Below are 19310 nucleotides of genomic sequence, written 5' to 3'. Positions count from 1 at the left end.
GTATGACAGTAAAGAACAAAGCAGACGCTTTTCCCGCTAACTCGATTCGACCACAGATCTCGATCAGTCGACAAGTGTGCAGCGCGTTTGTGTATACGTCATTTTGACGTCACTTCCGAGTGGGTTCGGACCACAATGATGTGTCTGTTAGGCTTCCTGCTTTACAAACTGCTGTCCAAAGGTGATTGATGACCTCTACATTTAAACTCATCTGTCACAGTGACGTGAAAACTGATGACTCTGTGTTCCGTTTCATTTGATTCCTCATATTGCAGTCATCCACCCCCAGAACGTGTTACCCCTCCCCCAAGACTTTCTCCATCTCAAGCAAGTAATGTCCGTCAATAATAATAATAATAAATCATTATGTGGTAATCAACAGCATACGAGTGGACGGATGGGATGGAAAAGACACCGTGAATGTACTACAATAATAAGCATCACAAATGATAGTGCGAACAATTTCAGCAATTTTACAGTAATTTCAACACTACCCAATGATGCGACAGCATGTTTCCCAATTTCAGTATCTTCGCTAAACCTCCCCTCCTCTACTTCGCGAGTACCATCGCAAATGTAGATAGATGACTGTGGAGTACGTCCATTCATTGTTAATTTACAAACATATACATCATCAAAGTATACCAGACAGCGATCTACATATTTCTAGCATCTTCAGCATTGTGCGTAATTTACCACCTGTCTCTATGCAGATGGAAGTCACAGAGCATCCTCACATTCTTAGGATAAAGTTAGGGGCTGAAAGGTCCCCTCACACTGTCTTTGACCAACCCACCCTGCAACACCGTTACCGATTTAATCTGCCGCTGACCACGAGTAGATCACTACATTCCACATCTCGTGAATGGATGGAGCTTGCCGAGTCCGCACCTCTCCAATTGCAAGGGATTCCTCAGGATGTGTTCATGTCGAAGACGTTAGCATCCCTTATCGGTGTATAGTAGTAGATCTGAAAGTGTTGTGATGTAATAGCAGACGTTTAAGAAGAACACGAAACGGATGGTTTTTTATGCATGATGAATCGCCGACAGATGGATTTCGAAGCATTTTACATAAATCAACTACAATATCAAATCTGCAGCATTGTTCTCGTGCCTGGATCCGTACCGGGAAGGTATTGGTAAGAGAATACATAAACACATGCACTCCTAAGGCTACACGGTTCTGCACTTAAAACAGGCTATAATGTTAAAAAAATGTTCAAATGTGTGTGAAATCTTATGGGACTTAATTGCTAAGGTCATCAGTCCCTAAACTTACACACTGCTTAACTTCAATTGTTCTATGGACAAACACACACACCCATGCCCGAGGGAGGACTCGAACCTCCGCCGGGATCAGCCGCACAGTCCATGACTGCAGCGCCCAAGACCGCTCGGCTAATCCCGCGCGGCATATTGCAGATTGCTTCAGTTTCCGAGCTATGAGTCTTATGGAATGTAACGCTGTCAATATTCCAATGTAAGAAATACATTTACAGCGCATGACACACATGCTTCTTGCATGTTTCTCTACGATAAACTATGGTAACAAGCTGTAAAATATCGACTCTGTGTGATACATGCACTATGAAGCTTTCCAGAGATGTATAGCGTCCACTGTTCACATCCGATCACGGTTCAGAAATTATACTATGCTCACATCAGTCCCTTAAAAATGGTCGTTAGTAGTGCAGAATATCTTTTACAAGGAAACAGGTAAACACATAGCAGAGACGTTTGACATGTGAAATTACATGTCATGCCGCCACTAACTCTGTAAACAGGACATCTGTCAAGCATATTTATACACGGGGATTGCATGCCTTACAAACACCTGTCGGCAACTTAGAATCACCTCAGTTATGTAACTGAAGTCTCGATTTTATACCCAAGATGCGACAGGGGAAGGGAGTACGTCACATAAATCTTCGTTCGTGTAGAAGTATGAGTCGAATCAGGATGGTCACTTTTCTTCACAAATGAGGTGGAAGTCCTCTGATGACCGAGAGGTTTGTTGTTAACGATCGCAAGCAGACACTGCTCTAAATCACACAAAGAACATGCGGTTATACGAAAGTTGAACGTAGGTTATGTCACACAACTGATGCATCCCGACAAAACAACGGAAAAAAATGGTCAAATGATCTGCAGCAACATCTCCCTCCCTCTCTAGAATGCATCATCATTCTGCCATTAAATCGTACCTCGTTATAGTTCCACCTCATCTGATCACTCCATCCATTCTCTGTCATCCTTTAACGCAAATGCATGTAATTTTAGAGGCAGATGTTTTCCTGAAAAGCGTCAAATACAGTAGCCAACACGCGTGTATCACTATTACCTCAATAGATATACAGTAGAAAGTTGCCTTGACAGAAAAAAAAGTGACTGTTTCCCTGGCTCCTGGCGCTTCCAGGTCAACGTTTTCTCGGATTCCGTTTGCTGTCACATATTCGTTCCCATGTACAAGAACTGTTATGCGCCAACCAGAAGACACGCAAGTACTTCCTCACTCTCTCCGCATATTGATGTATTTCCCTCAATTTATACGTATTTTCCGTCATTTTTCGTAATTCTATCGATTTTATGTCACTTCTACTCATGTGATCACGACATCACTTCTCGTTCAGTGTTCTAAAATTGCTGTAAATGTAGTACAGCTGCCTACACCTAGCGCAAATGTTCTATTTTTCTGGTCAGGCTGCATAGTATAGCACTGTACTCTAATGCATCGAGTCGCCTCCACCCACATACGCCGGCCGGTGTGGCCGTGCGGTTAAAGGCGCTTCAGTCTGGAACCGCGTGACCGCTCCGGTCGCAGGTTCGAATCCTGCCTCGGTCATGGATGTGTGTGATGTCCTTAGGTTAGTTAGGTTTAATTAGTTCTAAGTTCTAGGCGACTGATGACCACAGCAGTTAAGTCGCATAGTGCTCAGAGCCATTTGAACCATTTTTTTTAGCCACCCACATACTCTACATTTGCTGTGCATTTGCTCTGTTTTCTGTATGCCTGTGTACACGCAGGTGTCACAGACGTGACGTGAGGCTGCGATCGTAATATTTAATTTTAAGTACAGTGGTAAAATATATGTGGAAAATTTCCTAGGACGATTCTGTCTCATGAGTACGTGGCGGCTGTGGGCTGTGGCAGGGGTGATTCACGTTTCCACCTATTGGCAAGATTCGTCTGAATGCAAAAACTGGTTGGGGTGCAGGAATGTAGCTGGCTTAACCATGTCGCCCTCTAGGCAGCTGAATAGTGAACCAATGCTCACTATGTGTTGGACAGCCTTCGTGGTCGCATGTGATCTCCATGGAAATTTGAGAAGATTAAATATGGACATGTGTTTGCACTGGATCATTATTTCTTCCTATGTAAATTGTCCAGTTGATTGCTTCTGCACATTTCCCGCCTCTATCTGGTAGAGAGAACAGCGATCCCGGTGTGTGCATCTAGCAGGTGAAAGATGGGTGGAAGGCACATATGCTGGTTCTCTATACATGAGGAGCACCTTAGTTGACTTTATAAGTTATAGAGATGATATGGAATCTGTTTTATCACCGACGTCGGTATTTGCGACTGGAAATATCAGTTACCTCTATTTTTTCTAGTTTTCACGTCAAGATCTTCGCAGACAGGATAAGTTTATAGTTATCAGTAGTTTATAGAACAATGCACCTCCCGAAAGTTTCGGATTTCTAGAGAAATAATTTCCAATCTATATCTTTGGAATTATGTTGCATGAGTGAACGGCGGGATACTGCTATGTGCTTCATATCGAGAAGTATGGCGTAAATGGTATGATACTCTGGCAAACCATGTGAAAATACATATGTTCTTGTAATCTCAAAGTCTGGAGATGAGTGTAGATAGCAAGCAAGCAAGCAGGTCAGGGCCAGAAACAGTAACATCTTTATGCTGGTGGGAACTGACGCAGCCTTTGTACAACAATTCAGAGAGTGATGTCGGGCCGCTGCGGGTGCTGTGGTCATGCATCGGGCCAGTGTGTGTGGGGGGCAGATGACGTGACTGTTGGATGTGGAGGATAACCTGACGACCTCGTGGGAAATATCTAATGCTGCGAGGACTATGTACAATCCATGTGCTTATCGTATCTTTGTCTTCGAGGTATATGTATGAGTGTCTGGTTGTCAGTAGCTATATGCAGGATGCAGAAGTGATGATCTTGTATGGCGCAGGATACGAATTGCATGTTTACTACATTGATACGACATGTTGTGATATATAGCTGGGTTGGAGATTGGTTTCGCGCTGAAATATTGAAGCTTCCACCGTCAGTGGCAGAGCAGTGTAATTCAGTAAGTGTCTTTCTGTATTAAACTATCTGGAGACCACTTTTGCAACGTTTAACCGTCAGAGCAATATGGCGACCTGTACAAAATAGTTTTGCCGCTGAAAGTCTCGTCTGCAGAAAATAATGGCGGACTGTGCTTCCACACCAGTAGCATCAGTAATTTGGGGGGTAAATTCAGTAAGAGCCAATCAGAATGCTCCATTCATTCAAAAGATATCCTTTGTGTTGGGACATAGGATCCTCCACGGAGTGTTTCGAACAAGATGGGGGCAAGGTATCTATAGAGAGCTCTGAGAGTAATGTGATGTTCAAGTGTTCAAAGACAAGTTGAAGCAGACCGTCCATCTCTGGTAGGATGCTGTCCCTCATCCGCCATTGTGGCATTAGAACATCTCCAGACCAGAAGCTGTAGGATGCCGAAAATTCCAGCCATTTTTCTCTTCTGTAGTAGAGTGCTTAGAATTCTCTTTACGTAATTGTTCTGATTTCCCCTGTCTGTACTTAGACAGTGCTCTCCTTCCAAACACTAAGAATACTTTTATGATTATCGCTGTTTTCGCAAGTGTGCACTTACATTTCTGAGACATATGTTCAAAGCAGGACGTTAACATGTCCATGAAGGGTAGCACAGGATGCCTTGTTAGGACCATCAGAAAGAATGCATTTAGTATTATTCTGGGCTAATTTCGTAAACAACTCCTGTTAGGGCATGAATTTCCATGGGTAAGCTGAGACATCACAAAAACTCCTACAACGACAATAGCGACCATTAGCTATTTCTGCGACACTTCACGATTTCCGGGAAGGGACTTATATGTAATGGATGGGGTGTCCCGTTAGGAGCGATAGGAAGAGAAGAATGCATCCTGCGTTATTCTGGGGAGCTCTGCATAGGATTTCTATAGCGCATCCAGAGGGCGACTTGGTTGTTATTTACATATATATGAGACGTCAGTATAACACTGACAACCTTTTAGCTGCACCTGAGTTGGTGAGCCACTATGCGAACAGTGCCAAGGTAAACACGTGTTTCGAAGGGAATTTCTCAGCTCTCAAGTATGAAAGGAATGTTGCTGCCTCATGTTTGTGGGACCCGATTGGACACCTGCACATGGCTCAGCAGCTGATGGCCATGTCGTCCCTTTGCAGGGTCCACCGGTGCTTTCAACTCCTGGCAGAGCATATGGCAGCATAATGTGCGGTCCAATGGACAGTTAACGGCAGACGGTGCGTGCTCCACAATCGAAAGATTTTTAACTGTATAATTATATGTGATGTGTGTTTCATGACAGTATTCCTTCTGCGATTGGCATAACAAGAAGGGCGATCGATTTCGTTACTTCTTTGTGACGTGAATTTTTCGAAACAGCAGATATGATGAGCAAGAGAAATCCAACCCCCACAAACTGAATTTTTTATAAATAAACAATATACCCTTAAATTTCCCAACGTGAAATCCTTCCTCTCCACTGCAGAACCACCAATTTCCAGGTAGAGACGGGGTGGAAGAGAGGTGGCGGAGGGTGGGGGGCGGAGGGTGGGGGGTGGGATCGATTTCCTGAAAAACTCTTTAAATAAATAAATAAAATATTCCATACAATGCCCAGAATCCCTTAAATTGTTTAAATAACAATATTCCACACATTGTCTAAATTGTTTATACAATATTCTATACACTGAAATCTATTTGCTGACAAATTCTACAAGTAAATAAACAAACTACATTACATACACTGCCATAAATAATTAAACAATATTCCATATGTTGTCTAAATTGTTTAAACAATTTACACTGTAATCGAATACCCTCCAAATGACTGATCAACTGAGTCTTTCCCCGCCGATTTCCTGGAGGGGAGGGCTACCAGAGGGGAGGGCTAATTAATTAATTGATCAATTTAATCAAGTATCAATCAAATTGATAAGATTGTGAGGGGCTATTCCAAAACTCAGACCTGAAGTGTACTTGTAGCAGCGAGGGGGAGGGGGTGAGTCAGAGGTTTCCTAAAAGGTGAAGGGAGGGGGATGGGGCGGGGTAACAATGGGTTAAGGACCTGTCAATCAAAAGGAAGGATCCTTTTAGGAGAACAATAAGTTAAGGACCAGTCAATCAAAGGAGAACAATAGGTTAATGACCTGCCCATCATAGGAGAACAATAGGTTCGCTCATGTGTGCATACCTGCCCCTAATGTAGGCAGGCTACACTAACAAAATGCGCTGATGTCCTTGTTGCCCCCCTACTGATATGTCCAGTGTTCGACCAAAAGTGGAGCTCTTCTGATCTCTTCTCCATGATCTTTGAGAGGTGTCAAGGGAGCATTGCGCATTCTACTTGCTGTTTTTATTGTCAGAGTTCCAGCTTCTATCTCAGTGACTACTTTTTGTAATGTTCCTTGAGTGCAAGATTTAGCTCGATCGCTTTTTCTGACATAATTGCGCACCATATTGAGGCACCTGAAATAATAAGGTTTTTCAGGCATAAATATTTTATTTAATAAAGTTTTAAGTAAAAATAATAAACACTGAGCAGTCGTGGGGCAAGTGTGTTACTTGTAGACGCTCTTGCCCACTGCTTGTACGCTCTTGCCACGTAATGTATATTCTGAGAGGCATGAGCGAACCCCTTAGTAAACAAAAATCACGTGTAGATATCTTAAAATTAGGTATATATGTGATGTAATAATGCTATATGTTTACCTAGCATATATATCTACAGGAAGTATCCACAAAACTACAGTTTAATGAACGACAAAAGAAAAATGTAATGCATTCATAGTCACATATGAAGTGGATTTCAACTACCAATTGTTACCACGAAACCTAGAATTTGTTTGCACGCGCACCATTTTGCAGTGTTGCCACAGTTTCTAGGGAGTGGAAGATCCACGAAAACTGCCAACATTACCACATAAAAATCTTTTTTGGGTAGGAGATGCACTTGCCCCAAAGTCGCACTTGCCACACCTTACCTTGCAAAATAACTTGTGCAATTTGGTGAAACATAGCTTTGTGGCCTTACTAAGAAAAACATGAGTTTTCTTAATTTGTACACGTCCATTGAAAATGGGCTTTTTTTATTCAGATTTTGGCCAGTGGCTTTGAAACATTTTCTACATAACATTTAGCATAAAAAATATTACACAGGAAAATTGTAAATAGAGTATTTGCACTTCAGACACATGTATGGCAAATAAACCCTTTGATGGAGGCATATTTGGAATGAATACAGCTATGCTACAACAATAATCTGGCCAGTTTGTCAGTGGTAGTTAAATAAAAGTGTAAATTAAATTACAATGGGGCCAACTAGTACTTGTTCATACTTCATCAACGTTTTTGAAGAATATATTATTTTTGTTTGCAAAGAGCTCAAGTCAATTTATTTTTTGTTATGTTAAGCAACACTAAAAACGCTTGTCAGGTGCACTGATTGCTATGTTGAGGTTCTGTTGTATGCAAAACTTAGCCCCTCATTTTGAGTGCTCACCTATTCACTCATGAATTAGTCTGTTACATATTCAGACAGTTAATTGTCATGACATTAAATTGTAAAAAGAAAAAAGAAGTCAAAGCAGACAGGTGGCGTTGACAGATGAAGTGTTTATTATCGTCTCATATGTGTGACAGAATGGGAAAAAAGCGAAACATGGAATCGACAGGTAAAATATTTCTCATGATGGGAAATTTTGTTACTGAGAAATTTCTGAAAACTTCATGCAAATTCGTATTGTGTTCAAATGTATGTGAATTCCTAAGAGGCCAAACTGCTGAGATCATCGGTCCCTAGACTTAAACATTACTTAAACTAACTTATGCTAAAAACAACACACACATCCATGGCCGAAGGGAGGGGCCGCGCAATCAATGATATGGCGCCTCAAACCGCGCGGCCACTCCGCGAGCCAAATTCGTATTCCCAGCATCAATACTATTAATTCAGACTCTCGCAATCTGGATACGCAAAGAAGAATTAGATCAACAGAGTAAAAACGTATCGTAATGACCCCTGGGACGTTTAAATCTGTCACCCTTACGAGGCCAACACAACCAATCAAGGCCAACACAACCACTCATCCACCGGAATTCTGCATACAACAATGCAAAACGCAAGAGAAACACAACAAACTGAAGGCTTGGAGAAGTGAAATTTAGTCATTCTCCCACCAAAAAATTGAGATCCTCATGGTAGCTGAAAAAACTGAGCGGTTTTAAAATGTCAAACGGACTATCTCGTACAAGACTAAATGTTGAATTACAAGGCTGTACCCTTATCATATTACGTGAAGAGCACAGAAAATTAAGCTTCGAATTTTACCTACAGTATTCAGCTTTTGTATTAGTTCATACTTAAAACAGCACTTTTTTAACATTTCACTTAAATAGTGCCGAGGAGAAGTTCCACTTACTTTCTGTTGGAGCTGCGAGGATAATATTTCTAATAGCGACTGACAACCTACATACATAGAATATTAAACATCAATATCTGTCCAAACATCAACTGAAATGTACTGGACAGTTAATTAGCCTTGGTTATGGCACGATTTATACAACATTCCTGCAACTTTTCACTACTCGCAGTTATGCTGATAACTAAACTAATGAATTCCATCTACTTTGTTATTTAACTGTAACCCTGTCTGGAGTATTCGGTAGTGAAAAATAACTGACATTTATTTATAACCATTAAAAATAACGGTTATAAAAAATAACTGTAACTGTGATAACAGTAACTCCCAAACAACCGTTTGGTCCACCTCTATGTTTGACAGCTGCAATTCATTTATCACCAAAGACCACCCACATACAACACTGCACCACTGAACACAGTAACATCATTGGTTTCCACGAACTTTGTTGTAGATACTAAATGAGCCCCCGTGGTGGAAGCAAGTGTCGACATGGGACATGGGCCATGAAGTGTACGTAGTGGCTGGAATGAGTCGCGCACTCTTGTCGTCGGTCGACATTGGCTGGTCGTTGCTCCTGCAGTAGGGATTATGGTGCCAGTACTGAAGGCTGCTGTAGTCTCAGTACAGCAGGTGGTGGCTCTTCTTTGAATATGTATGCGGGTCTGACGCGGTTAATGGCAACATTTGTAGGCTTGTCATTTACCACAATGTCTAAAGTCTGCTTCGTCGTAGGACACAAGATGGGCCAGTGTACGGCAGTTGGCGCAGTTGTTGAATACAGTTCATTCAATTTATGCAGTTTTCCAAGTCACAGGGTTGTATGCATGCGACTTGGTCTCTTAATTGTAGAAGGAATTCCGACTGATTTTGAGTTTTTTTAGCTGTGGAGAGCTGCCTCAAAAAATTCCCCAGGAAGACGCAGTGGTTTACTGTAGACTAATTCTGCAGCTGAGGAGTACAGATCCTGCTTATATGTGATTCGTACGCCCAGGAGAACTACCAGAATGACAGAAGTCCAGGATGTACCATGGAACGTGAGTGCCACCTTCAGGGAATGGTGCCATCTCTTGACAAGGTAGTTACTAGTGGGTTGTAGCTAGCAGTTTTATGTTGTAAATAACCGCAGAATCTAGGCAGCTGGGCAAACAGTTCCGATTCAGATGCCTGCCTTGATCGGTAGTTATAGCTAGCGAAGTTTGTGTGAAGGCAGAGGCTAAGGTTTCTGCATTGATGTTGTCCACAGATGTTACCTCTGGCCAGCGTGTAAATTGGTCAATCATTGTAAGGAAATATCCTGGCCATTCGATGGAGCGAGCGGTCCCACAACGTGAAGGTGTGCAATGAGAGGCAAAAAGATTGCTCTGCCCACATAATTTAGAGTCCAAGAACAGAGCATTGCGCATGCCCAATGGAATTGGTCTGCATTGCACTAGCCAGTGTTCACAATTCGATATCTGCATGGATTCTCTGCAAATCACATTAAAGTGCCTGGCAGACGGTGTGTGGAACTTCAGCTTGGTGTCTACACCTCCAAATAGAAGCAATATACAGGGTGTTACAAAAAGGTACGGCCAAACTTTCAGGAAACATTCCTCACACACAAATAAAGAAAAGATGTTATGTGGACATGTGTCCGGAAACGCTTAATTTCCATGTTAGAGCTCACTTTAGTTTCGTCAGTATGTACTGCACTTCCTCGATTCACCGCCATGATTTCATACGGGATACTCTACCTGTGCTGCTAGAACATGTGCCTTTACAAGAACGACACAACATGCGGTTCATGCACGATGGAGCTCCTACACATTTCAGTCGAAGTGTTCGTACGCTTCTCAACAGATTCGGTGACTGATGGATTGGTAGAGGCAGACCAATTCCATGGCCTCCACGCTCTCTTGACCTCAACCCTCTTGACTTTCATTTATGGGGGCATTTGAAAGCTCTTGTCCACGCAACCCCGGTACCAAATGTAGAGACTCTTCTTGCTCGTATTGTGGACGGCTGTGATACAATACGCCATTACGCCATTCTGCATGGCTGCATCAGTGCATGAAGGATTCCATGCGACGGAGGGTGGATGCATGTATCCTCGCTAACGGAGGACATTTTGAACATTTCCTGTAACAAAGTGTTTGAAGTCACGCTGGTACGTTCTGTTGCTGTGTGTTTCCATTCCATGATTAATGTGATTTGAAGAGAAGTAATAAAATGAGCTCTAACGTGGAAAGTAAGCGTTTCCGGACACATGTCCACATAACATATTTTCTTTCTTTGTGTGTGAGGACTGTTTCCTGAAAGTTTGGCCGTACCTTTTTGTAACACCCTGTAATAGTTAGAATACAGCAAATGTCGAGATTCATTACAAGTTATTGTATCATTTCTTTTGAAGATTAGTATTTGGGCACATAGAAGCGGTTGAAATATGAGAACTCCACGTTCGTAGAATTACTACAATGATGAGCGTTTCATGTCTGTTTATATGGTTGAGTGGATAGGCTGATGGTTTATGAATATAGAGGATGCACGTTCGAATCTAACTGGAGACAGTTGTTTTTTTTATGTAGATCTGTGCAGGTAATATTTTTTACATTAATTCACTACAAACTGTGCAATTTTAGGCTTTTCTAGGTTCCACATTCTTTCAAGAGATTCAATTTTATGCTAGTCTAATCTTTAAAGAACAGACAAATGGTCACAGCAAAAATGGAAAGTGAATGTATTTATTTGTAATTACTTCGACCGCCACTTGGTGTCTCTACAGTTTTCAGCTAAGTGAAACCTATCAGCTGATTGGCATACGTCATAGGTCTGCTTCAAAATAGCTGATGTGAATGTTTGCAAGTGTATAATTGCTCTCTTTGAAACTGGTGTTAGTACATCTGAGATAGGTCATCGTTATAGTGTTGACACTTCAACAGCATGGAGATGGATTAGACGATTTAGAGATAATGGTGTGGTAGTGAGATGTCCAATACCTGGAAGACCACAAGTCTCTACACAGAGACAAGATGAAGAATTGGTCAGGGCAGCCCTTCGCTCCTTTACCAATCATCCAGGAACTAAGGAGAGCTTCACATTTCACAGGCTTGTCAAGAGCTGCTCTCAGAAGATTAAAGGATCATGGAGTCAGGTGCCATCATGCTCTTGTCAAAGAACGGTTGTCTGGTTAGACTAGCAGTTGTGAGTTCCTGAGAAGATGTCGATTGGAGGAAAGTCACAATGATTCTCTGATGACTGCATAACTGAGACACGGGCAGAGGTCCTGCTCTTGTTTACTGCACAGATGAGCAACGACATGAGACATGCTTCATGGCCATGCACACTAGAAGTGAATGCATCAGTGTGAAATGTTGGGGCTGGATGTCCTACATGGGTACAGGAACTTTAGAATGTATCCAAGGCAAGTTCAATTCAGTATGCTACGAACATGTACTTGAAAATGTAATCATCCCTGGACCTTTACTTTGGAACCCTGAAGGATGTCTCCCATACCAACATGATAATCATCCATCACACACTAGCATTAGTATTCAGAGCTGGTTTCAAAGGAGGGAGAATATTATTCAGTGCCTTCTGTGGCATTCAAAGTCACCTTATCTCAATCCTATAGAGAGTGAATGGGCTCAACTTAAGAAGAATGTGTGACGATTGGCCAAACGCTCCTCCAGGAACTGTGAATGCCCTGTGGAATTTGGTTCATTCTTCATGGAAGAGAACTGTCATGATGAGGACTTTTTCTATAGGTTTGGAAATTCTGTGCCTCAAAGGATCCAAGCATTTCTTGATGCCAATGACAAGTGGACAAAATACTGAAGCTATAGTAGCCTACTTTTCATTTTACTTTATTTCATTTTTCTGTAAAAGGCCTACACAGTTATTAGACCAAAAATATTAATTTCGAAATACAAATCTACTTGTTACTGTATTATTTGTATTTTTGTGGGAGATCAGATGAATATCACCCTCTGAGGAAGATTATTTTTACTGTTTTGGGAGGTCAGATAAATATTACCTTGCAAGGAAGCTATTTTTTGACATCAAATTCACAAATAGTAATTAATCCATTACTGAAGATAATACTGAAAAATTAAAAATATAATATAATAAGAAAAAGTAAATAAAGCACGAAACATTCCCATTGCGATAGAAAGATTACAGTGACTTTCGATCAGACACATACTACAACAACCAGTACAGTAACCTGACACGCTACCAAGCATCTACTGATCTCTTAGTTTTAGCTTAACGATCGAATAGAACTACCGTAGTTGAAGAACGAACATTAAATTGGAAACAACAGATATCATTCGTGTAATCCGCATGTACAGTGAGAGTTGGCAATACTCTCTTAGGATTTAAAGGTTGGCTACAGCATGCAACACAAGCTCTGGAATCTAAGATATTGTTGTCACGCTTCGCAGCGCGCCGATTAATTAGTGGCAGTTTGGAAGCCAGTGTAGGAGCCCGCATGCTGTGGTGCACACGTGTGTTGGGCGAGAGGTCGTCACCGAGCTGCCGTACTGCCGTGTCCGCCAGCAGTGACACAGGATTTGGTATTGAGTTGATATTTTTTATAATTGGCAGTGCGCTTATTAATTTAAAGAAAAGGGTTTGTGTATGTGCATAGCAGCAGATGGTAATTTTGATAATGATAGGAGTTGAATTCTTAAGGGAAACCATTGTTAGGCAAATAGATTAAGTACTGATTTTTGTCATTGATTTCTTTTGTAATTGTCAGGGAATTGTTTCACTATATATTTAATTGAGAAGTATTTCAGTCTGTCTCAAGAGTTTGACTAATTTGTAATATTGCTTTAATGCCACTGGAGGCAGATTTACATACGAATCTTTTCCCTAGAATTATATGTAGTTGTAGTAAGCAGCAGCAGCTGCAGCAACAGCAGGAGCCGCCATACAGAACATGCATTGCACTCAGCATGAATAACAGGTTTTAGGTTTTTTATGTTTCTGTTAAATAATGGAATGCAGCAGATCAAGCAGTGGCAGCAGAAAGACCAAGTAAGTTATTTTTTGCGCACAGGACCAATTAAAAAAAATAATAAAGTTTAGGCGATATGTGTAATAGCAAAGTTAACAAGAGTACAAGCATGAGACTTTCAGTAGAAAACACGAGATAAGAAGATAGAGCTCGCGACATTCAACAGACATAGAAAAATTTGCCAATCAGCTGATACGTTTCTCATAAATGAAAACTATAGAGAGACCAGGTGGCGGTCGAAGCAATTAAAAATAAATACATCCATTTTCAATATTTTTACGACGACGATTCGTCTGTTTGCTTACAGATTAGACTATTATACAACGGAATCTTTTGAAGGAATGTGGAACCTAGAAAAGGTTACAGCTGCACAATTTGTAGCGAAATAAGGTTTAAAATATTACCTGCACAGGTAAAAAAAACGGACAATTGATTCCAGTTACAACCTTTACGATCGTAACCCATCAGCCTATCCACTCAACCCTTGAAATACAGTATGTACATAAAGTCCGGGAACACTTTCAATTATTTATTGCACAAGAACCAAACATTGTACAGATATCATACATATGTCATTTTGAAGAGAAACCCTAAAAGTATTTCTTTCGTATATACCGCCACACCGTAATTTGCCGACAGTCAGCGCTAGTCGCAAACATGACGAGTGCAGGTGCCATGCTACAGAAGGGGACAGCTGTTTCACGAAATGGCCTTCCCTATCACCACATTCACCACATCTCACTCCTTGTGACCTTTTTCTGTGGGGACACATTAAAGCTCTGGCGTATGTCCTGCCTCTACAACGTAATATAGCAGAGCTCCAGGAGAGAATACGGGAAGCGATTGCCACAGTCGACGATGCCATGCTGGGATGGGTATGGCAAGAACTAGATTACCATATTGAGGTCTGCCGGTTCACTCTTGGTTTGCACATCGAATGTTTATAAAAAAAAAAACTTTCAGAGTTTCTCTTCAAAATGCAGTGTGCATGACATCTGTACAATGTTTAGTTCATGTGCAATAAATAACTGAAAGTGTTCCCCAACTTTATACACACCCTGTATACGTGGAACGTTCGTTGTTCTAATAATCCTCCCAAAGTGGAGTTCTTAACTTCAACCGTTTCTACATGATCGAATAATGATTTTCAAAAGAAATGACATGATGAGTTAAACTGCGATGAATCTGACACATACGGTATTCTAACTATTACGCTGTTTCTATTCGCGATGTAAACACCAAGCTGTAACTTTACAGACAGCTAGACTCGCGAACACTAGCGCTTCTGAACTTGGGCATGCTCAATGCGCTGTTATTGGACTCAAAATTATTCAGGCTGGGAAATCTTTTTGCCTCATTGTACATGAGCTAAATGAGAGGTTGCATCTGGCAAGTTACCCAATGGCATGTGCACATGACGGGTCACTTTGCAATGCTGGCAGTGAAGGCATGTCAGCATCCACTCTTGGCGTTTCCCAAAGACCTTGTAAAAAATAACTAGACTCACTGATGGCGCTGCAGTCGCGGGATAATTTGAACCTTCGGCTGGACGCCATTATAGTGGTGGTAGTCTGATGTGTTGTGTAGTACTGTTGTTTATGAAGACCCTGATTCAACGTTGTATATTTGTTGGGGCGTACATACAGTATTTGTTACTCGTAATTCTTCTGTCTGTACGTTCCAATCAAAAGAAGTACAATGGTGAAGAGTTGTGCAGCGATTGATTGTACAAATAAATTCGAGAAAGGAACGAATATTACATTTCACAGGTATGTGGATGTTTTAAGTTGTTTTGTATGTCAGTGCACTTGCTTAGTAAATGTTTTTGTAACACGGTATTAGCGTAATGTCTGTGCATATATTTGCAGGTTTCCTTTCTCGAAACCACAGTTGTTACAAAAATGGTTACACGCTGTCAGGAGGCAAGATTTCCGACCGACAGAATACCATTTTATAAGTTCCGATCATTTTGAAGAAAGTTGTTTCCTTGAAAATTACGTAAATCACAGAAAGCTGAAAGATGATGCTGTTCCATCCATCTTTCGTTTTCCAGACCATATACAGCAGAAGATAAATTTTTCTTTGTGAACCACATTTTACTTTAACTATAAAAGTTGAGTTGCAAGCAACACGAAATTTGAGTTAGCAGGCTTTTTATCGTTATAAAATGCAACTGAATGTGTGTAATTGTAATCTGATTTCACAACTTCTCTAGATGGAACAGTTGTTGAGTTTTATTTATTATATGAAAAAACCACACATATAAACTGAAGTGTACATCTTCGAAAGTAAATATTGTGACTGCGATACTGGATGCCTGCCTGAAGTCTTGTTTGTTGTAGCTGGCTGATCGGTAGTGTTTTCATGGTCTAGGTTAGGTTGAAACTTGATAATTTGGTTGTGAGTTGCCAAAGCACTACGCCATATATAACGCACTTTTCGTCATAAAATCTAAAGCAAGGTAGAGTCAGAAAATATCTATTAACCTAGTGGGCAAATCTTCGAGTATTTTGATGCATTTTGCGTACATCTATCGTAAATGAACTACGAAAAATGCTAGGGGTACAGTGCATAACTTGTAGCTACGTAATATAAATTCATAAACAGTGACTAGTTGTTGTTTGTTCATAAATTAAAAACTATTTTGTAGTAACGTATTTAAATGAGGCATTATGTTTGTGACCTAACTCTAGGGAAGGCATTTTATAACCAAAAGCGATGTATAAACATTCGAAATCCGCGTTTCAGTTTACCACTCTAATGGCCGCCGGCCAGCTATTCAATTTGTCCGCTCTTCACAGTCGACCACTTGTGCGGTTGTGGGGGCCTGGCGTTTCCCCACCATACCTTTCCAAACGAAGGATTGTGACACAAGGCGAAAGGTGGGACGGGCTCCATGGTGACTTAGGTTGTGGCCACTGTCGAAGGCTTGTTGTCAGAAAGCTGATAGGAGAAAACAGAAAACGGCAAGATCTTCCTTGGGAGATGTCACAATATAGTCTGACATCTTTCCCCTGGAACGTCGACAGTTTGTAGTTACAGTTCTTTGAAAAATTTCCTCCAAAGCTCAGGTGCGTCTCGTCCTAAAAAAAAAAAAAAAAAAAGTTCGATTTAAAGTTCCCGCCAATCTTAAAAATGATCATATATTGGATGACGCGGGAAACCTGTCTCTATCTCGCAAAGCTGGATTCATCTGCGACGAGCATGCGTTGCGGGGATTACAAGCTTGCTGACACTGTCTCCCTCCACCATCACAAACCCGGAACACTGTCCAGCCTATGATGCGTCATTGCTGTCTACAGTGCCAGTGAATTTGAACTGAAAGTGATTTGTGTTATTAGTAACAGTACAATATTTTTGTTAGTAGTGAGTTTCCGTAATGAAAAAATATAAGGTATTCGTAAGATGCAGCTATAAAAAAGTAATATCATATGCATAGCATGGAAACCCAGCAGCTGAGCGCGATTTCGGCTCTCCACCAATAGAAACAACCGTTCGTGATAAGCAGGCTAGTAAAAAAGAACTGAAAAAAGTGATGAAGACTAAATGTGCAAATAGAATACCGAATGCAAAATGGTCAAAACTAGAAGATGATGTAATGAAATAGGTTCAAGGACACCATTAAAATGGCATTGGAATTGATACAAAAATGACTAAAATACACACTTGTAAGCTAGTGCTACATGGAACTTGTCAGACTTTGAGGGTGGAGTTGATTGATACTACTGGTCAAAACTAGACGATGACGTATTGGAATGTATTCGAGGACATCGCCAAAATGGCATTGGAGTTAATACAAAAATGATTCAAATACACGCTCGTGAACTAGTGCTACAGTGAACTTAACAGACTCTAAGGGTGGAGTTGGTTGGTGTTATAGGTTTATGAAGTGTCATGGACGAAAACCAAAATATCTCAGAAAATAACACAAGAGTATAAAGAGAAAATATTATCTTTCCAACTCTTTATTATTCAACATAGAAAGAAAAGCAGAGTGGAAGAAAGCCAAATACCAAATATGGATGAAGCTCCTCTGACGTTTGGTGTGTTGAGTAACAGAAGTGTTTCCATGAAAGGCGCTAAAACTGTAACTATAAAAACAAGTGCACATTAAAAATGCGCTACACGGTTGTCCTTTCGTGTTGTGCTGACGGTACTAACCTTAATCCCAAGACCATTTTCAAGCGCAAAACAACGCCACAACCTTCCGAAATAACGCCAAGTATCGTTGTTCACGTACGTGACAATGGTGGTATGTATGAGGCTGGTATGAAATTATGGATTAACAGATTGTGGGAAAGAAGGAAAGGAGCTTTATTGAAGAAGACTTCTCTTCTTGCGTGAGATCAGTTTAGTAGTCACTTGGAAAATTCTGTGAAAGAGAAATTGAGACAGGGAGACACAGAGTTTGCTGTTATTCTGGGATGACTTACTTCACAATTGCAACCTCTTGATGTCTCAATAAATAAACCATTTAAAGTGTATATGAGAGAGGAGTGGAACAAATGGATGATGCATGAAACCCAACATGGGTTAACGCAGAAGGGAGCTTTAAAACAACCTACAATCAAACAAGTGTGCAGTGGATAAAACAGTCGTGGTGTAGAGTGAGAGAAGACGTTATTGTTAAATCTTTCAAGAAGTGCGGCATAAAAATGTTATTTTCAAAAAAAATTCTTAAAAATTAAGGTACATCTTATAGTCTGTGAAGTATAGTATGCTGCTGATGCACGAGAGACAGTCACTCACTATGTTAGCAATACCAGAAATGTGCCTTAAGGCCGTACTGAATTAGCTTATAAACTCTAGATGGTCGCACTGGCGGGGAGAACAGTTGACACTATTCGTTTTGAATGCATAGATCAGTGGTTTGTGATCCATGTAGATTGTGAACACCTTGCTTCTGTTTGTGGATGGAAGTATTTGACTGCCTCGTTTTATAACCAGGAGTTCGCAGCCGTATGCTCGCCACTTACTCTGAGATGGCGACAATTTGCGGAAGAAATATGCGGATAACGGCCCCAAATCTACTGAGCATTGTTGGAAGTACCGCGTCGACAGCATTTTGGTTTGCGTCAACTAATGCCAAAGGCGCGTCAAGCTTACGGCGCGCAAGCAGTGCTGTGTTTGCCATGCTGTTTTTCGTAGTTTTGACGGCGGAGCACGTTGTTTTGTTTCACTGCACAATATTGCCGCCTTGAACCTTGGGACCGGAAAAGTGCTGCATTCAATGGTTCTTGCACATCTGCTGCGCGGGGTAAGTGTGAGTGGTGAAAGTTTAGCATGCCTAGTAACCAGCGTTAACTCCTTGACTGTCATCAGGCATGGTATTTTTAGGATCGTTTTGCCATTTTTGTCAGCGGAAGGAAACCTGTAGATGAAATTCGGCTAGGGACGTCACGTCAGCCTTTCCAAACACACACTTGTCCACATTCAACATCATATCAAATTGTTCTAGATGGTTATATACTTCTTGTAGATGCTGGTGATGTTGCTCCATGGCGGCAGAAAAGATGAGTATGTTGTCCAGGTAGGCGAAGCAAAATGGCAATCCGAGTAGAATGGAATCGATAAACCTCTGCC

Source organism: Schistocerca serialis, chromosome 1 (assembly GCF_023864345.2).
Source record: "Schistocerca serialis cubense isolate TAMUIC-IGC-003099 chromosome 1, iqSchSeri2.2, whole genome shotgun sequence".
Lineage (NCBI taxonomy): Eukaryota > Metazoa > Arthropoda > Insecta > Orthoptera > Acrididae > Schistocerca > Schistocerca serialis.
Note: the sequence above shows the minus strand (reverse complement) of the source record.